We start from the raw sequence: 22,875 nt of genomic DNA on the forward strand, positions 1-22,875 counted from the left end.
GCTAATCAAAATAATTCAAGAAAAAATTTATATCATAAATTCTGGAAAAAATACCGAAATCCGTAAAAAATATCCAATATGAACGATGAACAACAAGCCTTTAATACAAAACCAGAAAATAGTAGGTAAAATACACAACCCTAAAATGTTATAGACTATGAAAATTTATTGAAGTAGGCGTTACTCTGCGGAAATCCATAATTATACGAATGATTTGAGTTTTCTTTAGTGTTAATTCGCAAATTCTGGCACGACCGTGCCAGATTTTGGCGAGACAACACGTCCTAAGGATGCCTCGTGTAGAGGCGAAACACGTGTCGAATTGTTTTGAAAACAAATATTGGCGGAAATAACACTAAAGAAAACTCAAATCATTTGTATAGTTATAGACTATATAAAACCAAACCGGAAAAACGGTTTTAATTGCGTTAGGTACTATGACGTATAATATAGATCTACCCGCAGATGGATTCACATGTAATACTTTCAATATATAATTAAAAAAATGTTTCAAGAATCAGATTAGTTTTTTATTGTAGATGTTTTATGCTCGTTTTATACTCAAAACATTACATTTACATCAAAAAAAAAATTCAAAATTAATTCAGGTAAACACAGGATACACTAAATGGGCTGGTAGCAGAGGCTTAATGCCCTTCTTCATAATTGTGCCACGACCTGAGATTTGAACAGGACATAACAACTTTATAAACGATATGTTACTCGAACGGTTGGCTCAGTGGAAGAGCGCTCAGATGGACGGAGAGGTTGCGGGTTCGACTCCCACAACGTGCATAAATTGTTTACAAATTAAATTTCTGTGTTTATTCTAAGAAGTGCGGGTTGTCGTTTTAAAGAAAATATAAATTGCTTCGATTTAAATGTACCAAATACATAAAGTATGGTAACAAGAACGAGAGTAGGAGTCCAAAATATGCAAGAGACGCTAACCGCACCACGTGGTTCTTGCATTTAGAAATAATAATTGTAAACTCAGATATTTATAACTATGTTTAATTTATTTAATAAAATATTTTCAAAGAATTTGTATTTCATTTTATGTTAATAGCACTATCCAAGAGCAAAACATAGCAAGTAAATAAAGATAAGTATCATTACATTTTACAAGATGAAGAGTTATGTCGTTTTGTTTATTTTATGTATTACATTTGTGGGAGTTAAGCTAAACGTTGTAATAAACAGCAAAAATGGAATCCACAATAATTTTGTACAAACTGAAAAAATTCATGGCGTTTTTGAAGAAAATAATAAAGAATTAATTGCACCTAAATTCCTTCATGATCTAACTCGGGTACGAAGGCGAGTACGTAAGCCTCAGGATGATGAAGAAGGTTCTGATGATGATGATGATGGAGGTTTTATGTCTCTTAATAATCAACCCCAAGGCGACCACCATTTCATTGCTAATGATTTAAAGTGTCCTACTGGTGAAGTCAAGTCTCCATGGGGAAAATGCATCACATGTGCGGAGTAAGTAGCCTTATCTAATATATACAATTTTCGTGTCCCGGTGTTTGTTACCAAACTCCTCCAAACGGCTTTACCAATTTGTATGAAATTTTATGTGCATATCGGGTAGGTTTGAGAATAGGCTAACAAGGATGAACCCATCCAAAAATATATTTTTTTATTCTTTATAATTTTTTTATTTTTATTTTATTATGATTCAGCATTGAAAATACATAAAACTTCAAATTTTGCCCTTCTACAATCTACAACTATTTTTGTATCGCGATTTTTATGTTATTGTGTTTCATTCACAAATCCGCTATAAGGTTGCAAGATGGCGTATTACAAGAAATTTAATAGGTCTGAGAATCGGTTGCATTTATTTTTTATACCCCAAAAATGTTAAGTATTAAATTTTTTTTAATTAGTATATATGGCAATACAACGTTTGCTGGGTCAGATAGTCATCTAAATGATTTACAAGAGTGGCCGTTAAATTTATTGTATTTTTATAAGATAACGAGTACAAATCTAATATATATTCTGTCTTTTTCCCTGCCGCCCAATGATGTGAGTCGAACTGCCAGTCGCCACTCAACAATTGATATGGGTATCTAACAGAAACCACTCTCAACTATTTAAACATGTTTTCTTTTGCAAATCAAATCAAATAATTTATTAATAACACCATTGTTACAAGTCAAAAAATAAGTAAATGAAAAATTATAATTATCATTTTAGATAGTTAGGGAAGTACCTAACTGACAATAATATTACAATATTAAGTATTTGTTGTTATTTTATTTAAAAATATTTTTTTACTTATTGTAAAATAAGTGTACCTATGTTAGTATTACCTAGTCAAATAATTGGCATCTTCTAAAACTCCACTGAGTAATATTTAATATGTTCGAGAAGCCACTTACGAAGTTGTATCTTAAACACCGTTGTGGAAGTTGCATCATCAGCAGCCTGTTATAGAAAGATGGACCCATTATATAAACTCATCTCTCTGATTTTGGCAGCTTACTCTTCCGAAATCAGCAAGTGCACTAGATTTTTCAAATACACGAAAATCTAAAGTGCCGTACGGCACACTATTTCCGCACTAAGTTCCGACTCTTATTTTTATATTAGGTGGTTTATTTTGCATGGTCATATAGCTTGTTTTGATAGCTTTCAGATACTTTCACTCAAATCATCGTTATTATAATACACGTAAAATAATACGCATTGACAGAACGCGCCCCAAAATCACGCAGATCGGAGGAATACTGCGGCGCGGGGGCACTTGTCGATTTTGGAAAGTTAGGGTCAAACACTAATAAAACTAAATTAAAGTGAAGACATTCAAGGAGAAAAGCAAAAGTTTCTTGGCATTTATGCTCATTTTTGCTTAACATTTTAAGAAATGGTATTTTGTTATACATGAACGGATGCCCGAATTCGTTGAGACTGATAAGGCGGCAATATAAGCATTTATTTGAGTTGTAATAACTATTTTGTCAATTTTACCATCGCTGACGCTTATTACGAAAAAAATGAATATTATGTATTGATTGCAAGAAGCGAAAAAACCAATAACATAATATCTTCTAGGAATAATATTTTAAATCTGAGCTGGAATAAAAATATAAAATCAATCGCATTAATTGATTGGTAAGTAAAAAATGAGAAACAAGAAAACCGAAGCCGTTGCTTAAAATAAAAGAAAGATGAAAAGTAAGGAAAAATTCAGACTTACTCTTAACTAAGAACAGGAAAAACACGAACTAAAGAAGAAAGAAAAAGACACAGTCTTTGGATTTGACAAGTTGTTTATAAAATATGATTTTAGGAGTAGTGATTTATAAGAAAACGCGAGGTCGCTAAGATAGCAGTTATCTAAATGGAGTATCTAAAAATCAGGACGTAATAGAAAAATGTTATAATAAACGAGGAGCCTTCTGCTACATTGTTTCAGTAATCTTCTTCATTTACAAAAAATGATAGGAAGCAGGCAACGGGAAAACAACGCTCATGACTACAATACACAACATAGAACGACAAATAATTGCCCGTTAAGTAGACATCGAGATACTACCGACCATCCGAACAAAAAAGCAAACCTCAACACCCGCTGAAAAATTTCTGAAAAATAATATAAATGAATAATATTGTCTGTTGACGATAAAGATGACATAAAAGTTTCTTCGTATTTAATATCAAGACTCAAGCCTTTTTTTCAAAGTTTATTTACGATATTCTGTGCTATTTTGTTCGATAACTTTTCATCATCTTATAATAATTATAGGTTATGCTGATATGATCTATATGTATCTATATATCTTATATTATGTTGGTGTAGAAATTTTGCGACAGTGGAAACTTTTTCTGGCCAAAAAGACACAAGTAGTTTAACAGTCTTTACTTGACGTTAACACTCCCTCAATAACTCTAAAAAGACCGAAATAGCTGGAAATATGGAGAACTGATTAATTTTAGAAATTATGAAGCTTTATAATAATAATTATGAAAGTTTCTTCAAAAAAGGTCCAACTGTTTCGATGATTAGCAGAAATAGAAAACAAAACAAAATATTGGTAGTATACTCTAAGTAGCTAAAGAGACTCTAATTTTATTTAAATACTAGCTGTTCCAGCAAACGTTGTATTGCCGATATTAAAATGGCAATACAAAAGTTGATCATAGATGGGTGAAAATTTGAAGTTGTAAGTATTTTTTAATGCTGACTCATAATCAAACAAATTAAAAAAAAATGACAAAAAAATAAAAAATAAATTTCGTGTGGACCACCCTTAACATTTAGGGGGATGAAAAATAGATGTCCGATTCTCAGACCTATCCAATATGCACTCAAAATTTCATGAGAATCGGTCATGCCGTTTCGGAGGAGTTCAAAGTTTAACACCATGACACGAGAATTTTATATATTAGATATATAAATGACTAGATATAAATTTTGTATAATTTTTTTTATGCCAATATGGGACGAGACGAGCAGGATGTTCAACTGATGGTAATTTATACACCCTTCCCATTACAATCTTGTTTCGTCTTAGGCTGATACGCGTTAGACTAAGCTTGTAAACATCAGCAATTTATATTATTATTTTTTCCAGATATAAAGAGAAAAAGTTGAGCAAACCTGGCGATAAGAAATGCAAGACGTGAACTCTGAAAGTCAGACGCTGCCGTAAAACTTAATTATAGGAACTAAATTAATATTATATAAGACACAAGTTTGTGACAAGTCTCCCTTTATCGCATCCCCTCGATTCAAGATCACTGATCAAGCCACCGCCTCCATCTTTATCAAGCGCAGATTAGGCTTCACATGAACTACTGTTTTTACCTCTGGGCGGGCGCTCCCCATCATTATCATCAGCCGGAAGTCGTCCACTGCTGGACAAAGGCCTCTTCCAGATTTCCACGACGATCGGTCCTGCACAGCCCTCATCCAACGTATTTTGGCAATCTTGAACAGATCGTTGGTCCATCTGATGAGCGGCCTACCAACACTGCGTCTTCCGGTACGTTGTCGCCATTCGAGGGCTTTACTGCCCCAACGGCCATCTGTCCGTTGAACTATGTACCCATAGCTAAACTTCAGTTTTGCAATCATTTGGACTATGTCGGTAGCTTTGGTTCTCCTACGGATCTCCTCATTTCCGATTCGATCGCGTAGGGAAACTCCAGAAACTCCCCAGTACCCGATTATTCAATTTGACCGTATACAACGATGAGCGGCGCGAAACATTGATGATCAATTAGGCTTAATTCTTTGGCGCTGCCTATAGATATGGATTCTCTCTTCATCTTCTACTGAAAATATCACGGTACCTTCAGGAGTTGCTTGAGTTGATACCAGCAGCTTGATTCCACCGCTAGACATTATGTCAAAACGCAAATTGGCACCCACATCAGGTTATACTTATGGTATTTAACAACCGCATATTTTGCCCTTCTCTACTCGCACATCCACTTTTTAGAATCAATTACCGGCTGCAGTTTTCACGAACAGATGCGACTCAGGAACCTTCAAGCATCCCTATGCTTATGAACTTAAAGGCCGGCAACGCATCTCTTGACCCCTTGTTATGCCCATGTCCATGGGTGGTATGTCCATGGACTTACCACTCACTTCCCATCATATCAACCTCTTGACCATTTGCCCTCTTATATAATAAATAAATGTTTTGAAACCTTAAAATTCTTCTTATTCAAAATAACGTACGGAGCGTACTATATTTTATCATAAGCAAAAACATAAGCGGTGTTGGCCTTCAAATAGATTTTTGATTTTTTGAGATGTTATGGTATTTTAACGTTATATTTTTGTCTGACAATCTATTTCTCTACTTCAATTTTTTTTTTATGAGACCAACAAGATGTTCACCAGATGGTAATTGATATGCCCTGTTCATTGCAAAGCTGTGTTCCTTAGGATTCTTATAACCTAGAATGCTGAGCATCATCGTTTGTTGCTCTCGTCACCTTGAGACAAACAGTGTAAAACCTCAGCAACCCGGTAATTTCGCTAGGTTTATAAACCTATGCACCAGTGGGAGGCTACTGAGCACAGGATGCCGGCTATGTTATGGGTACCACAACGACACCTATTTCTGCCGTGGAGCAGTAATGTGTAAGCATTATTGTTTTTCGGTCTGAAGGGCGCCGTAGTTAGTGAAATAACAGGGCAAATGAGACTTGCCATCTTATGTCTCAAGGTGACAAGCGCAATTGTAGAGCCGCTCAGAATTTTTGGGTTTTTCGAGAATTCTGAGCGGCACTGCATTGTTATGGGCAGGGCGTATCAATTACTATCAGCTGAACGTCCTGCTTGTCTCGTCCTTTATTATCATTACAAAAACAATTAGGAGACACAACTAAACTCTTAGCAACTCAAAATATATTTAACACAAATTAAAATTATAAATTATATTTTCAAACAGCAAACATATTTAGTAGATGGAAAAATATTTTGATATTTTTTTAATATCATTATAATATTATGTTCTTATAAACACATTTTAGGAGTTGGAACAAAATTTGCCACTTAATAAGATCTCAATTAATTTGTCGGCGAAGTCGACATCACGTTGACAATATCTTTATTATGAATTTGCCCCCATTTTATGTTTTTGAATACTTGGAACGATTCATCATCTATCATCCGACCTTTGTTCGTTTAACTGGCGTGAAGTACTGGCATTCAACCAAAATTTGACAGTAGTACTAGTTAAGATAATTGCTGGATTTTTTGCGAATTAGGTAGGCGATATTTGAGAGATATTTTCACCGACTATAAAAAGGAGGAGGTTCTCAATTCGATTGTTATTTTTTTATGTATGTACACCGATTACGCTGAGATTTTTTGTCCAATTTTCGTGACTTTTCTTTAGTTTAGTTGATGCTCACAATGTTTGTCATATGGTCACATAAAAATATGACATAATTTGGCGCCGTACTTTTCATTTTATGAACATTTTATTAGTTAGAACATTTTCATAGTTTATGAACTGCTTTTTTTAGGAGTTTTCATTTAGGTTGATTATATAGTATTATAATTAATCCGTGTCCCGATAATTGGGCCTTAAATTACCTGCCATTTATAGTAAACAAACGTTTCTCATGATATTTTAGTGTCTCACAAGAACGTGAAATAGAGTTTCGAACAGCATTTATTCGGAGTCGATCACTTTTTCCGTTACCGTTTCTTGGGATCTATCAATATAGATGCGAGCGGCACCTTTTGCTATAGCTACTTAAAAAAATACTATTAAATAAATGACAATAAAAACCAAGAAAATGTTATACTTTACCTGATGTTATCTAGGAAAATCCTACTGTAGTTTAACGGCCGTTCCCAATACACTATCAACAAGTAGTGATAAATTACTACCTTCTACTGTCGGTAATTAGCTGTCAATAATCTGTCCGAATATACCCGATAAGTCATTCTTATCGCATTATACGTCTGTAAAGCTAGAAAGGTCAAGTCGGCAGAATCACTCGTCTTATATCTCAAAATTTAGTGCTCATTTAGTGCTAATTTAGTGCTGATAACAGATATTTGGTGCTGTGATAGGGGAACTAAAAATAAGAACACTTATAACTTTTCATTAAGCAAGCAGTGTACCATCGTGACTAGAAAGGTCTAGTCGGCAGAATATCTCGTTTTATATCTCAAAATTTAGTGCTCATTTAGTGCTAATTTAGTGCTGATAACAGATATTTGGTGCTGTGATAGGGGGACTAAAAATGAGAACACTGCTAACTTTTCATTAAGCTAGCAGTGTACCATTCGTGACTAAAAAGGTCAAGTCGGCAGAATCACTCGTGTTATATCTCAAAATTTAGTGCTCATTTAGTGCTAATTTAGTGCTGATAACAGATATTTGGTGCTGGGATAGGGGGACTAAAAATGAAAACACTGCTAACTTTTCATTAAGCTAGCAGTGTACCATTCGTGACCGCGTTATGATACAGTTGGAGCGAGAGGCACATCAGCTAATAATTTAGTGCTCAATTAGTGCTGCCTGTACAAGCAAGCAGATTTTTCAAAAAAAAAATCAGTTTTTAAATATAGATAACTGCTGAGTTAACGATACGAGCAATCATAGAGCTGAAACATGACTTTAAAATCGGTATTGGTGAAATTGAAAAGAGTTACTAACTAGTGCTCAATTAATGCTACCGGTAAACCCAGATTTTTTTAGAAAAATCATTTTTCAACTGCCCGCTAAAAAAATCGAAGGTTTTCAATAATCGAAAAGTTATGGTTATTATTCTGTATTGAAAATATCGAGTTTTCATCAGATCTCAACGTTATAAGGTAACAGAAAACTACCCTGACTCCCCTCGCGATGTAGCCGCTGTGTGTGTGTGTGTGTAAAAAAAAAGAGGAGTTGCACTCGGGGACTGCCGCGGTAAAGCTATTGCATAGCATTTTTTATCAACTCATGCAATTGCAATGCAACAAATGCAATGCAGTTAGGTTATTTTCGTTACGGAATTTCTGGATTCGGTCTTCACGCTCAAGGCCCGCGATAAAAGCTATGCAATAGCTTAAAAAAAAATTTTTTTCAAAGCAACTACTGCTAATATAACGACGCCAGCAGTCTTAAGAGTGAGAAGAAAACTATAGCGGAAACTAATGGAATTAAAAGACGTCACTATTTAATGCTCAATTTGTGCTACCAGTATAGCAAAGGAATTCTAAAAATTATATTAATTTTTTTTCAAATCAACTAAAAAAAAAATTAAAAAAAAATTGTTAAAAACTCCTTTACTACAACGACAGCACTAATTCAGCATTAAATAGTGACGTCTTTCAATTCCATTAGTTTCCGTTTTAAAGTCTCTCTCTAGCTCTTAAGGCTGCTAGCATCGTTATACTAGCAGTAGTTGATTTGAAAAAAAAAAAATTTTCAAAAATCTTTTGCTGTACTGACAGCACTAATTGAGCACTAAATGGTGACGTCATTAATTCCATTAGTTTCCATTCTATAGTTTTCTTCTCATTCTTAAGATTTCTGGCGTCGTTATATTAGCAGTAGTTGCTTTGAAAAAAAAATAAGCTATTGCATAGCTATAATCGCGGGCTTTGAGCGTGGAGACCGAATCCAGAAATTCCGTAACGAAAATAACCTAACACCCCCCCCCCTAGATGAATATAGATATTTCGCCACTGTCATTACAGTTGCCGTGGAACAGCGGTTATCACGTATGCTTTTTGAGAAGAGGGTCCCAGGTTCGAGCCCGGGGTACGCTTTGATTTTTTTAATTTCTTATTTTTTTATCATTTTTTTTAATTTTTATTATTATGATAAGAATTTTTATTTAGTTTCACCTGTCCTGTTGTGTGTCTGTAATCAAATATTGCAAGTTAAATTTTACTCACTTCCCGTTTGCTTTTTTTAAAATTAATTTTATCAAAAATAACCTCAATATTATTACTTTTTTATTTACATTCTTGTTTTTGAAATATTAATAATATGAAAATGTGTCAGTCGACAGTTGTGGTTCATTCAATGGGAAACGAGTGCCATCTTGTGTTAAAATATATAACTACGATAAATAAACTTACCAGTTTCTTTACACTTTTTTGGATCACTTAGTGTATCCAAAAAAAAAGAAGAAGGGCCGAAAAACTTGGTGCAAATGGTTCTTAATTTCCACTAATTTTGGCTGGCAATTTCAACATCAACTTTGCTGAATAAAAATCAGAGCGGTTGACAACTTTTCTTTCGAAAATATTGAATTTGAAATAAATCCACGACAAAATATGGGACCACCATTGACGCGGTATTTTCCAGATATTTAGATATCAAGTCTGAAACTAATGTTTCTTATTTCAGTTACCATAAACCTATAGTTTAAATGATAAATATTCTTGAATAAACTACATGTATTGTAAGATAATAAAAATATTTTGAACAATATTAACTTCTCATTTATTTAATAAAAGAAAAAAAATTGTTTTCTTATCGGTCACCACGCTCAAAAAGTACTTGAATTAATATCAAATAAAAAAAACAAAGGAAAAAAATACTGCATTAATAAAATAAATAAATAATTATAATTGCATAAGTTGATAAAAAATGCTATGCAATAGCTTTACCGCGGCAGTCCCCGAGTGCAACTCCTCTTTTTTTTAACACACACACACACACAGCGGCTACATCGCGAGGGGAGTCAGGGTAGTTTTCTGTTGATTCTGCCGACTTGACCTTTCTAGCTTTACAGACGTTCGCATTATATTGGGACGCGTGAATTGCAATTTCCATACAAACTACTATCGCTGGTAAGCTATACGTCGTCGTCACATTGACAGACAGTGAGTTACCATCGACAAGTTTATTGGGACAGTAAAGTCAACAATAGTTACGAATTTATCTCAAATAAGAGATAGACTGAATATTCGGAACGGCCGTAAACCGACTTGAAAAACTAAAAAGTGTAAAATAGCTCAATAAAGATTAAATTTAATACACCTCTTATGAAAATCTATTTTTACCACGGGTTTTATAAAATATCTACTATTATTTGTATGTGCTACCTATTGATAGGTTTGAAATCGTTGCCAAGACAAAATAAGACATAATACCCGGCACGCGTGACTTCGACCGGGATAGCTTCGTCTAGAACAAAACAACCCAAGTGCGCAGGCACGCGCGGGCAGACATCGTTGATAATTATTGCAGAAAGTAAGCTGTTTATAATATCAAGTTTTATTTTGTTTAGGGCTTGGCACCGACTTAATCCCTATCAATATCTAGCACATACAAATAACAGTATGTGTATATTAAATTAAATGTTTATTATTTATATTTATACTTATATACTGCTCTAAGTTCCTTTGAGATTTCATACTACGCTTACCTCTTGACTGTTCGGTGAGGTTAGTACTGAATACATCTTCTGTATATTATTATTTTGTGAAAACATCGTGTGTGACAATTAGTCACAACTATACTCTTAAAATTTGAGAGCTTTCAGTTGTAAAATCACCTCCCAGTTCTCTTATGAATGGTGCGGGCGTGATACCAAAAAACGATTAATATCACCCCAGCTACTGAATTCCAAAACCACATCACACGCCGTAAGCACCTATCACCTCCTAAAAAATTTGAATGTGTGGCGAACCTCCACCACTAAGCTGTCCCTTCTCAAATGATATGACCAACGTGACGAAGAAGCTGGGGGTCATTAATGGAGCACGGCAATACTTCAAGCCGGCCCACATTCTAGCACTCTACAAAGCGCGGGTCCGGCCACACTTGGAGTATTGCTGTTATCTCTGGTCTGGCGATCCATTTGATCGCGTGCAACGCAGAGCAGCTCGAATTGTCGGGGACCCAGTGCTCTGTGAATGGCTGGATCACTTGGCGTTGCGTAGAGACGTCATTGTGTGTCTTCTACCGCATTTATCACAGGGAGTGTTCCGAAGACCTGTTTAATCTGATTCCTGCCGCCGAATGCCACCTTCGCACGACATGCCACAAGTTAGGATCCATCCACCATCTGGATGTGTGGTGGTCCTCCACAGTGCGGTTTTCAAGGAGCTTTCTTCCTCATACTACTAAGCTGTGGAATGAGCTTCCTTGTGCAGTGTTTCCGGTACCTTCAAAAAAGCTCGTACACCTTCCTTAAAGGCCGGTAACGCTCTTGTGATTCCTCTGTTGTTGCAAGAGAATGTGGGCGGCGGTGATCACTTAACACCAGGTGACCCGTACGCTCGTTTGTCCTCCTATTCCATAAAAAAAAGATATGAACACCTTTAAAAAAGCGCGTACACATAAGTAACTATTAAGGAGTAAAACAATAATTATGAATCGGTATCATAATGCAATAAGTAGAGATAGTCCAGATAGGCTAGAGAGAGAATTGGCTTCGAAGAAGCTAAGCGTTATAATTTTAGTTTAAAATGTAAATAGTTTGAATACTTAAAGAAAACTTAAAAAAAGCTTCTGAACTTCTTGCACTCTTCAAACTTTGGTCCCAAATGGTAGATTCAGACTTTAATTTAAAAAAAATTATTTTTATTTAAAAGAAAATATATTCAATATATATTTAATAAAAGACCTTAAAATATGATAGAATCAGTACATTAATATAACGAGCCCTAAATGTGTACTATATTTTGTTATCTCTGTTATCTTTCAAGCAAATTAGGTTTGATTAAGACTATTTGTATGGGAGTTACGTTAATTAATGGGCAATGGCTTTTGGGCTGTAGTTCCTGAATGTGGTAATATTTACGTATGTTTGACAAAGTAATTTTGGAGGTTATAAATTGAATTTTGAGGCTGCGTAGCTAATAATTAATTAGTCGAGTCTTTCTATTCCGTCGGCGCCAGAAATTTATCATCGTTAATATTAAATTGAATGTGGGAAGCAACATTGACAACTACTTGTAATGTTTTTTAAAAGTGATAACCCTCACTTCTAGGATTAATACACAAATAAAATTTGAAAAACAAAATTTTATGAACCATGCGGGCTAAACGATGAGAGTTGAACAAAGCATACAAGATTTTATGACGATACGTCACTCGAACGGTTAGCTTAGTTGGTCAGAGCACTGGCACGGAACGCTAGAGGTCGTGGGTTCGAGTCTCGCATCGTTCATAAAATTTTGTTTTTTCAAAATTGATTTGTGTATTGACAACTTCTTCTAACCTTAGCAAACAATTACATATGTGAAGAGTATAGAAAAATGTTTTTTTTAATACGAACAGTTAGTAAGTACTTAACTTAGTATTTTTGTTGTCTAAAATCTCATCGTCAGGAATACAAAAGAATGAATTCTAAATTTATTTTTCTGTAATGGTCGTTATTCATAAGTCGTATTTTACCATGACATCGCACAAAATGATTGATCGGTGAGTTTAAAGGCTTTTATGGAAATCGAAATAATGTCACAGCAGACTTATAGCGTCCTACATTATATCAAATAAAATTTATCTAAATACCCTCAGCTTAACTAACGCTAACAAAACATTCAGTCATTATGATATTGATGAATGTTTTGTCATTTTCTACAAAATAAAGTCTCCTCCTCTCAAAAAAAATAGAGTCCTCAGTTTAAAATAAAAAAAAATATTGGGGCTATGTAGAATAGTAAAGATCGTTAATATGCATTATGCATTCAGTTTTTTTATCTACAAAGAGTATGTAAGTACTACGTAATAAGAGGCGGGAGAGGCTGCCTAAGTAAAAATTGAAATTTAGTTTACTATGAAACGTGCAGTTATTTGACATAAGTATAATATAGTAGAAATGACATTATCGCGATTGGCCACGAAGTATAATCCGGCTAAGTTTGAAAGCGAATAGTTGCTTAAAACGTACTGTATTTCAGCCAGTATCTCCTTTTTTACAAGATTATAGCCGTCATCTGTCAATTTACAATTACTGCACGTTTCATACAATCGAGTGAATCGCTTTCATGTGCTGGAAAATAATAGAATTATTACGTATAAAACATTTCAGAAATTCTTTTCCTTAATTTTCATAAAGCTAAAATTAATAAAAGTGTATTAGTGAGTAAGTAATGCGTAAAGAATCGCTATGATTTAGAATACTACATGTATTATGCCTTGGATCCCCTTTCGGCTAGTTTATCAGCATTATCATTGCCCAGTCAGTTAATGTGGCCTGTTGATTAATTGCATAAATACACCACAATAGAGTAATGTAATGTGTTTACAATGTTTGTTTTCGCAATGGATTGTAGGACGTTATGACATAGGTTAAGGTGTTGTTTTGTAACGCGTGCAGAACGGATGCAATGTTTGAAATTATCTTTACTGGTCTTATTTCCTAGACCATAAGAAACTTGTAATATAACAAGAAGGTAGTGCCATGTTACGCCATTTGGACGCAAATAAATTAGGCTGGCACGCCTGGAGGAAATACCACTCTCCCACTTAAAGCCGATGAGAAATAGCAGCGTTGTCGATGATTTTCTTTCGATCTGGGGGCTATCCGGATGCCTAAACTAGAGAGTCCCCAGAGACCAATAACAGCAAGGATATAAAAAAAACTATTCCAAGACGGTACTAGACAGGGTTCCCGAACCGATTCGACTCTGGGACCTTTAAGCATAGAGCATACTCCCACCTTAAAGCAGGGTAACGCATCTCTTGGCTCCTGGTTTTGTAGATGTCTCCTTTTATATATTAAAGGGGATAAACGTGAAATAGACTCAAGTTATGGGAAGTAACGAGGCAACCGCCCATAAATATCAATATAACCTTATTAGTTCTAACAATGGGCATCACATCGCTGCATAAATTTCTTCGCATTGTTTCCTGAAAAGTGGCTGTGAGTGATCCCCTATCTTCCACAGCGTTCTCTTTTCATTTCCAGCATCTCTTATAATAAACTTGTCGTACGATAGTGATGTACCTACATTATAGTTATATAATTCATTTAATAAAAATATAATTTGTAAATCATTTTGAAATCAAGTTTTAATTTAAAACCGTGTCCCACAAAACAATTGACAAGAGTTGTTTTTCCAGGCAATTTAAGACAGTCTTGTGGCAAGCGTTGCTGTAGGAAATAGGACTTGAGCAATTAACATTAGGTCTCAGCTGTTCCACAGCATGTATGGCAGCTGTCTTTTAAAGCAATTATCGCTCGCATAAATATCTGTGTTAGGAAGGTCTTTGAACGTATAAGCATTTTATTAAACTTAAACCTTTAACTGAGCTAAAAGAACAACACTGGAATCGAAATTAAAATTACTGAAATTATCGTAATTCTGAAGTGGCAGTGGGCAAGGAAAATAGTTCGACGGATAGATGGGGCGGAAAAGTCCTCGAATGGCGACCACTTATCGAAAGACGCAATGTTGGTAGGCTCCCCACAAGATAGACCGACGATCTGGTCAAGATCGCCGGAATACGTTGGATGAGGGCAACGCAGGACTGATCGTCGTGGAGATATTTAGGGAAGGCAGCTTCAGAAGACGTCTTCCAGCTGAAATGATGATGACCGTATTTCTCATATTCAGAAAACGTAAAACCAATATATTAAGTATAATAACAGTATTATAAATTACTCTGTAACTACCTGTATCTAATAAATGAATGTTATCAATATCGCAAGCATTCATATCTAATATATTATAATGAAAATTCAATATACAAGTTATATTCGATCCGGACAGCCTACCAATATTATTTATTAGGAAAGTTAAGTGAATTTCGGGAAGCAGAATAGACGGGAACTTAGATTATGGTATGAAAACTTCTTAAATCCTATTTATTAGCCAATTGTAAGATCTAATTACACGTTGTTTTCATTAAAATATGTTCTCCAGTTATTTAATAACATAACAGACGGATAAAAATTTCAAAACCAGTAGAACTGGTCTCAGTTATACGTTTATTTATCACAAGATAAATATAAAATATAAAACAAAATATTGTAATTCACTGTCGTTTAAAGTAATAAAGGAAATTGGCACCTTGGCTTATTCGAAATAGCGATCTCTATCGGGACATTAACATCGAGTTCGTTGACAAAGTTATAATAAAAAAACGCTGAAGCGACCAAGACGACATCATCACGCAAATGTCGAGGCAAGCCAGCTCTTTGGCAACACTGTTATAGGAAGCAGGCTAAAACGAACAAACCCATTTGAATTAAACACTTGAAAGGATTACGCGTCTAATTGTAACTGTCTATAGCAAATACAACCTACCAGGCAACAAATGGCGCTAAACTTCACAATGACAGCTATGACAAATACTATATCGAATGTTAATATACATTTACAATTACACGCGTTTTAATACCCTAAAAGTGTTTTACTCAAATGTGTAACATACATACATAAATACATAAAATCACGCCTCTTTCCCGTAGGGGTAAGCAGAGACCACTTCTTTCCACTTGCTACGATCCTTACATACTTGTTTCGCTTCGTCCACTTTCATTATTCCTTTCATTCATGCTCTCCGGCTTAGGGTACTCTAGACCTGGCCTTTTTTCAAGACGTCCCTGAATTGACCTTGAAACTTCCGCCTAGATAACCCCTTCCAACACTTTCATTACACTGGCCTTATACAATTTCTTCGTCAATCGTTCTTCATTCATTCTCTCGACATGTCCAAACCATATCAGCATACCTTTCTCAATTTTTGTCACAACATCTTCTTTCAAACTACAACGTTTCCTTATCTCACTATTTCTTATCCTGTCACTCAGTTTAACTCCTATCATACTTCTCAACGCTCTCATCTCAACTGCATTTATTGTGCTTTCATGTTTCTTCTGCCATACCCTACTTTCACTTCCGTACATGAGTGTTGGAACCAACACCCTTCATGCACAGCCAAACGAGCCTTATTAGACACCTTCTGCCTGTTCATAACGGAGTGCAAAGCTCCATTCACCATGTTTCCTGCATTCACTCTTCTTTCAATATAACTCTCTTCCTTTCCTTTATAAATGTGTAACACTTGCGTTAATCAAAGAAAATACTGAACCTGAGTTAGTGTGAAACTAGTGGATTAGTGTAAAACACTATAAAATATTGATATTATAAAAGACACATGAACAAAGTGACTTCCCCTTAATAGAGACAAGTAGCCAAGTAGCACAGATCCGCTGTATATAAGCTGAATCACTGTCCATAATAAACTCCTTAGTAACTGAACTGACTTTAGGTCTGCTGAATATGAGCGTTAGCATCGCTGTTTCAGCTATATGCCCTGCCCACTGCCATTTCAGTTTTGTTATCATTTTACTGGGCAAATGAATCTTAACATCTTATGTCTCAAGGTGCCGACCGCAGTTGTTGCGCCACTCAGCATTTTTGGGTTTTTTAATAATCCTGGCGTATCAATTACCATCAGCTGATGTCCTAATCGTCTCGTCCCTTATTTTCAATAAAAAAAACTTCTTCCTTGCCCACTGAGTGACCATGAGTTTTCTCATAAAGCCCATAATTAGCCAAAGCTTCCCTAAAAAAATTGTAGTCACTGAGCAAAAGATGCTAATATTGCGACAAATGCCTCGTTTAAAACAATGTGAAGTACTTTCAACTGCATATTCATATTTTATGCTAAATTTAGTATTACTTAGGTGAAGGTTAGTAAATTAGGTTTGAAGGTAAAAGTTGAAATTAAACAGTAAGATAAAAGTACGGCAATAATATCGGCTTAAGTACTGTAATAATATGGGCATAATGGCTTCCCTTTGGATTAAAACAAAAACTGCTTCCACGTTTCGTGGGAGATTTCAGAATAAAAGATTTTTCACATAACATGTAGAATATTACACAAATAAAATATGAAAAACAAAATTTTATGAACGATGTGGGATTCGAACCCACGACCTCCGGCGTTCCGTGCCTGTGCTCTAACCAACTGAGCTAACCGTTCGAGTACCGCCTCGTTATAAAATTCTGTTTGCTTTGTTAAACTCTCAGGTTGTTTAGATTTACAAGAGCGACATCTCAAGTCAATTTCCTAATATGCAAAATATTGGGGTTGAGCAGGTTATCAACTGTAAAGTCGATACTGTAGATGAAGCCACAACCTGTCAGCTCAGTTGGTTAGAGCACCGACACAGAACACCGGAGGTCGTGGGTTCGAATCCCGCATCGTTCATAAAGTTTTGTTTTTCAAATTTTATTTGTGTATTAATCCTAGAAATGATGGTTATCACTTTAAAAACATAACATATTATGTAGAATATTCTCGATTATTTATAAAAAGTGTGTGTATATGCTCGTAAGAAGTGATACTTCTTATCTATAAAAATCCTGAAAAAATTATTCCTCCTGCTATTAGTATTAAAGTAAAGAAGGTATTAAGTACAACAAATGAAAATATTATTATACCCTTTAAATAAATGATTTGTTCGTATTCTACTTATTATACAGATTGAAATATTATTTTATTCTCGCCTAATCACTACCTGATTATGGAAGACTAGCTGACCCGGCAAACGTTGTTTTGCCATATGAAATGAAATGAAATGAAATTTTTTTATTTGTAGGAAACATTGTACTTAAGGTGTTAAAAATATAATGGATAATCCAATATGTTTCGTCAATTGACATGCAAAATATGTTACAAAATTGTCTAAACACTAATCGTACTGTTATATTGAAACATGTCGGATTTCACAATGATATCAATAATATTTATAAAATGAAATTTTAAGATATTATAATATGAGACGTAAATAACTTAATAATTCATTTAGTGCCTATGTATAATATTAACAAATTCAATGTCATAAAAGTATATTAATTTACATATAATATTATCAAATAGACTAATTCATTTTGTATTGAAAAATTCATTTAAGCTATAGAAGCACTTATTTGTTAACCACTGATGCAGTCTTCTTTTAAAAACTTTGAACGGTAAATCTTTCAATTCATTGGGCAATTTATTATATATTTTCACAGACATGCTGAAACAATTTCTAATAAAAGATGCAGTTCTACAGAAGGGCATTATGAGTTTATTTGGATACCTTGTGTTTAAAACCTTCTGGCTTTTTTTTGTATAGAATTTGTAAAGTGTGTATTGTAAAGTATAATTCACGCGATAGTTTTATAAGTAATAAAATATTGCCTATATTATAGCCTGTACATCATTTTGTTCTATTGTAAATAGTTTTTGCAGCGCACGCAAAAATAGGTTTTCGATTTTACACCTTGTGTTACAAAATAGCAATTTTATTACGGATCCCTAATTTTGAAAAAAAAAACATAGCCTTCCTCGATAAATGGACTACCCAACACTGAAAGAATCATTCAAATCGGACCAGTAGTACTAGAGATTAGCGCGTTCAAACAAACAAACAAACAAACAAACAAACACTGCAGCTGTATAATATTAGTATAGATTAAAGGAGGGTCAAATAGGCAAGTGGCTCAAGTTATGGAATGTGAAAGCAAACAAAGAAAGAGGTCAAGAAATGTGTTGCCATTGCTTGAACTCTTTTAAAGATTTTTTTAAAAACTCTCATGAGTTTCCTTTGGGTGTAAATAGATTTACTTTTTATATGTGCATTGGCACTGATATTTACTTTCGTCATCATCATCATCATAAGCCGGAAGAAGTCCACTGCTGGTCAAAGGCCTTCCCCAAAGATTTCCACAACAACATGTCCTGCGCTGCCCTCATGCAACATATTCCGGCAATCTTGACCAGATTGTCAGTCCATCTAGTGGGGGCCTACCAACACTGTGTCTTCCGGTAATTATTATTATTATTGTTCTTTCCAATCATAACCAAATAAATAAAACTAACTAGTGTAATCTTAAATTTATAACAGCGCTAGCAACCTGTAAAATTGTTGGTAGCTTCGAAATTGTGTTAATATGCATATATGGTATTTAATAGACAAGAAACAAAGATTACAATTTGATACAGCACAGTATGTTAGAAATGTTCGAGACATGGTTGTCACTGTCACACATTAGAGAGTAATAATAATATCCTATAAATAAATGATTTGTTCGTATGCTACAAATTATACATATTGAAATATTATTTAATTCTCGCCCATTTATTACGTTTTAGTAGACATACGAGTTACAAGAGGCTTATGGTGACTGAAGTATTATACAAATGGCCAAGTTGACTAAATAAGTTATTAACTTTGGTAGTCGGTATGCACACGCATCATTTGTATTGTATCTATTACTTTTTCATTCTGGTTTTAAAGTAAACTTGAAGAGTGACCTGAAGAATAAACACCAAGGAAAATCAACGAATAAGGTGGACAACAAGTAAGGTAAAATAATGATGAATTTAATGCGATGGTAGAAGCCAATTCGCATCAAACTACCAAGGAATTGTCGCCAGGGCTTACTGCAGTTAGCATATCCACAATATTTACCCATCTGCTTCAATTGGTCAAAATAATATAAAAATGCCTGACCCATGATTTCAATCAATCAATTAATCAAAATCACTTTATTCTTTTACATTTACCACCACTTCGCAGAAGATTGAAGAAGTGGAATTATTAAACAAGTACTCTTTTTGGCATTTTACTTTTGAATATGATAAAACACTTTTTACATTTTCTGCGATCATTTATAAGAGCATATATACATCGTCTTTACAACGGAGCTCCTAACACTAGTTAACCGTGTAGCATATTACAAGTAGGTATGTAAGTCAAGGGAAAACATAGCTGGTCCTGTGTCATAATCGGCACTGCTTGTGGTCGCTGGATAATCCTGTCAACGAGAACCCTGGTTTTTCACAAATTTAAACTTATACTCACCGAGAACCTTAGTTTTTCACAAATTTAAACTTATCTTACCTAGACCCCTGGTTTTTCACAAATTTAACTTTATACTGACCAAGAACCCAGGTTTTTCACAAATTCTGGTGTACCGCCCTATTAAAAGAATGTTTTGGGTTTATATTTTCCCAACTTTAGTATTTCGCAACTGGCTCTTTTTTCATTTTTTCAAATATTTTTTTAAAGTAGGGGGAAGAACGCCATTATTTAAATTATTTTACAACCTTTTTCGGGGATGCCCATCGGTTGTTTTAAATCTTGCAAGCCAAAAGAAAGAACAACTGTCATGTCAAAGTGTAAATCAGGGTATTTGAATTTCACATTTGCAAAAACGTGAAACTCTATTTACTAGCAGTTATATGTCGTGTACTGTGTGTTTTTTGAAACATTGGCTTATTTATTACTACATCTTTTCCCAACGACGTTGAGTTGAGTTTGTGCTCCTTCGTTCAAAAAACTGTACAGTTTGCGAAAGGACGCTTATTACGTTGTTTTGATTTTGCGAAAAGGACGCTGTGTTGTGTTAATACGTCTTATTTTGTGCCGTGATTGTGGAGTCGAATCTGAACTATTGCAGCAAAAATGTCGATCGTGCGTGTGGCAGAGAGCAAGTGGCAGCAAAAAATTCAATTGTTGCAGATTGTACTCTTGGGGACCCTGATCTTCCGTCAGAGCAAAAACCAGCCATTACAATCGCAGACGCAACATACTTATACCTACACTCAGAAGAGTTCCAATTATTTGCTTCAATCAAATAAAGCAAGCGCGTTCATATGTCGGTGAACATTTCAGGCTTCACGGTATTTACACATTAGAAGTGAGCTGTGACTAAATACCAGGATTGCAGGGAATAAATCCAATGCTGCTTCGGGAAAAATAAAGTCTCGCCACTCTTCAGGAAAAACATACTTTGTTTTTATTGTAACTGAACGAGGTAATCGTGGCAGAGAAGCAATAACAAGTTATCATTGCAACTGCATTGTAGGGCTGAGAACTGTAGGGTGTTGCTCCCATGTGATGAGTATCATCTGGTACCTGGGCTATGCTCACCATGAGGGAGTGACGCGACCCGCTAACTTCTTGGATGACGTTATTTTAAGAGTGTAGTTGATTGAAAAGACGCCACTATCCATACGTTTATATACTACATGTAGATAACATCTGTCTCAATAAACACCATTTAATGAAAAAGTTCTTTTTGTAATTCAAAATATGCAAGTAGTATATTATGTAGTAGTAGTAGACTACCTGGTGGGAGTTCTAAAGTATCCTAGAACATGAGAAAATTGTGGTTTTACACGAAGAAAACCGCTGTTGCTAGTTGAGCAGTAGGTAGTTTTTAACAGACTTCAAAAAAGGAGGAGGTTCTCAATTCGACGCGTATATATATATGTATATTTTGGTTCAATTATGTTTCTTGCTTTTTTATCTGACCGTTTATTTATACATATACATACGTATGTTCGTGTGTATAAAAGAATGATTTTGTTACAATTATTTGTGTAGATATTGATCTCTAACAGTCATGCAAACGGGGTCGTAACATAACCCCAAAACTTCTTAAAAAGACAAACTTAACTTATGACTCCCACCTTTATAAAAAAAAAGAAAATTAATGCCACATATTCTTATACAATGATCTATTAAATGTAAATATTTCATGTTTCGACACGACTTTTTTTTGGTGTACGAGACTTCCACAGAAACCTGCCATTCGCCTTTAAACTTATACTTACCAAGAACCCTGGATTTTCACAAATTTAAACTTTTGGATTGATGCATCTACTCCACTACTGAATTTCTAAATGATCGGACAGCCTGGGACTAGATTGTGATTATTTTATAGCAATAGAAATGACTGTACAATATTGTATATTTTTATTGAAAAGAGCGCAAAAAAAGAATGCTGGGAGAGTTTCTTGCGCCGCTTCTTCTCTCTCAGAGCGCCATTTGTTTCCGAAGCGGTAGTAGTATCTAGTAGTTATTAGAAATGACATCAAAAATAATTCTAAAGGAATCAATTTTGAGAAAATAAATGCCTTTTTATGCCTTTTACGGTATACAAACTTAATTTGTACCAAAATTTATGGACAATGCGGGACTCAAACTCAACTGCGCCTACCGTTCGAGTGACGCACGGTTTGTAAATCTTGCTAAGTCTTGTTAAACTCTCAGGTTGTGGTTTTCTTGTATATTAATACCAGAAGTGAAGGATATCACTTAAAATAACAAGCATACTGAGTAATTCATGAGGTATTTTTAAGATTTTTTTTTTACTATTAGTAGGTACCTATGTTCAAACGATTATTTTTGTTGCATCACTTTGCATAGATAATGTTTTGATTATAATTATCAAACTTTATAATGTTGTTACAATGAGTTTCTTGCTAATTTTCCTTAAAGCTTAACTTTATCGAAGAGTTGGTAAAAAGTAAAATGTTTAATTATTTCATTTATTCGAATTCGTGCTTATACTGTCACACAAATAATTATTTTTTCATGAGTTACAAATTGAAATAAAATCATAATAATAATTTGAATATTATGTTGTGTTAAATTTACAGGCAAAATCATTTCTTTAAACATAAAGAAATCAAAATCATTAAG

General features: G+C 34.5%; 1 protein-coding gene and 1 long non-coding RNA gene across 2 annotated transcripts in view; one reads left to right on the forward strand and one right to left on the reverse strand.

Moving 5' to 3' along the window:
- LOC126979752 (octopamine receptor 1-like) overlaps positions 1-22,875 on the reverse strand; it is an 84,470-nt gene that overhangs the window by 58,535 nt on the left and 3,060 nt on the right. The gene's annotated exons all lie outside the window — the stretch shown is intronic.
- LOC126979861 (uncharacterized) lies at positions 1,135-5,683 on the forward strand. The gene is made up of 2 exons (XR_007732898.1): positions 1,135-1,491; positions 4,593-5,683. It is a non-coding gene; the product is annotated as an uncharacterized LOC126979861 (long non-coding RNA).

This window comes from Leptidea sinapis, chromosome 4 (genome assembly GCF_905404315.1).
Source record: "Leptidea sinapis chromosome 4, ilLepSina1.1, whole genome shotgun sequence".
NCBI lineage: Eukaryota > Metazoa > Arthropoda > Insecta > Lepidoptera > Pieridae > Leptidea > Leptidea sinapis.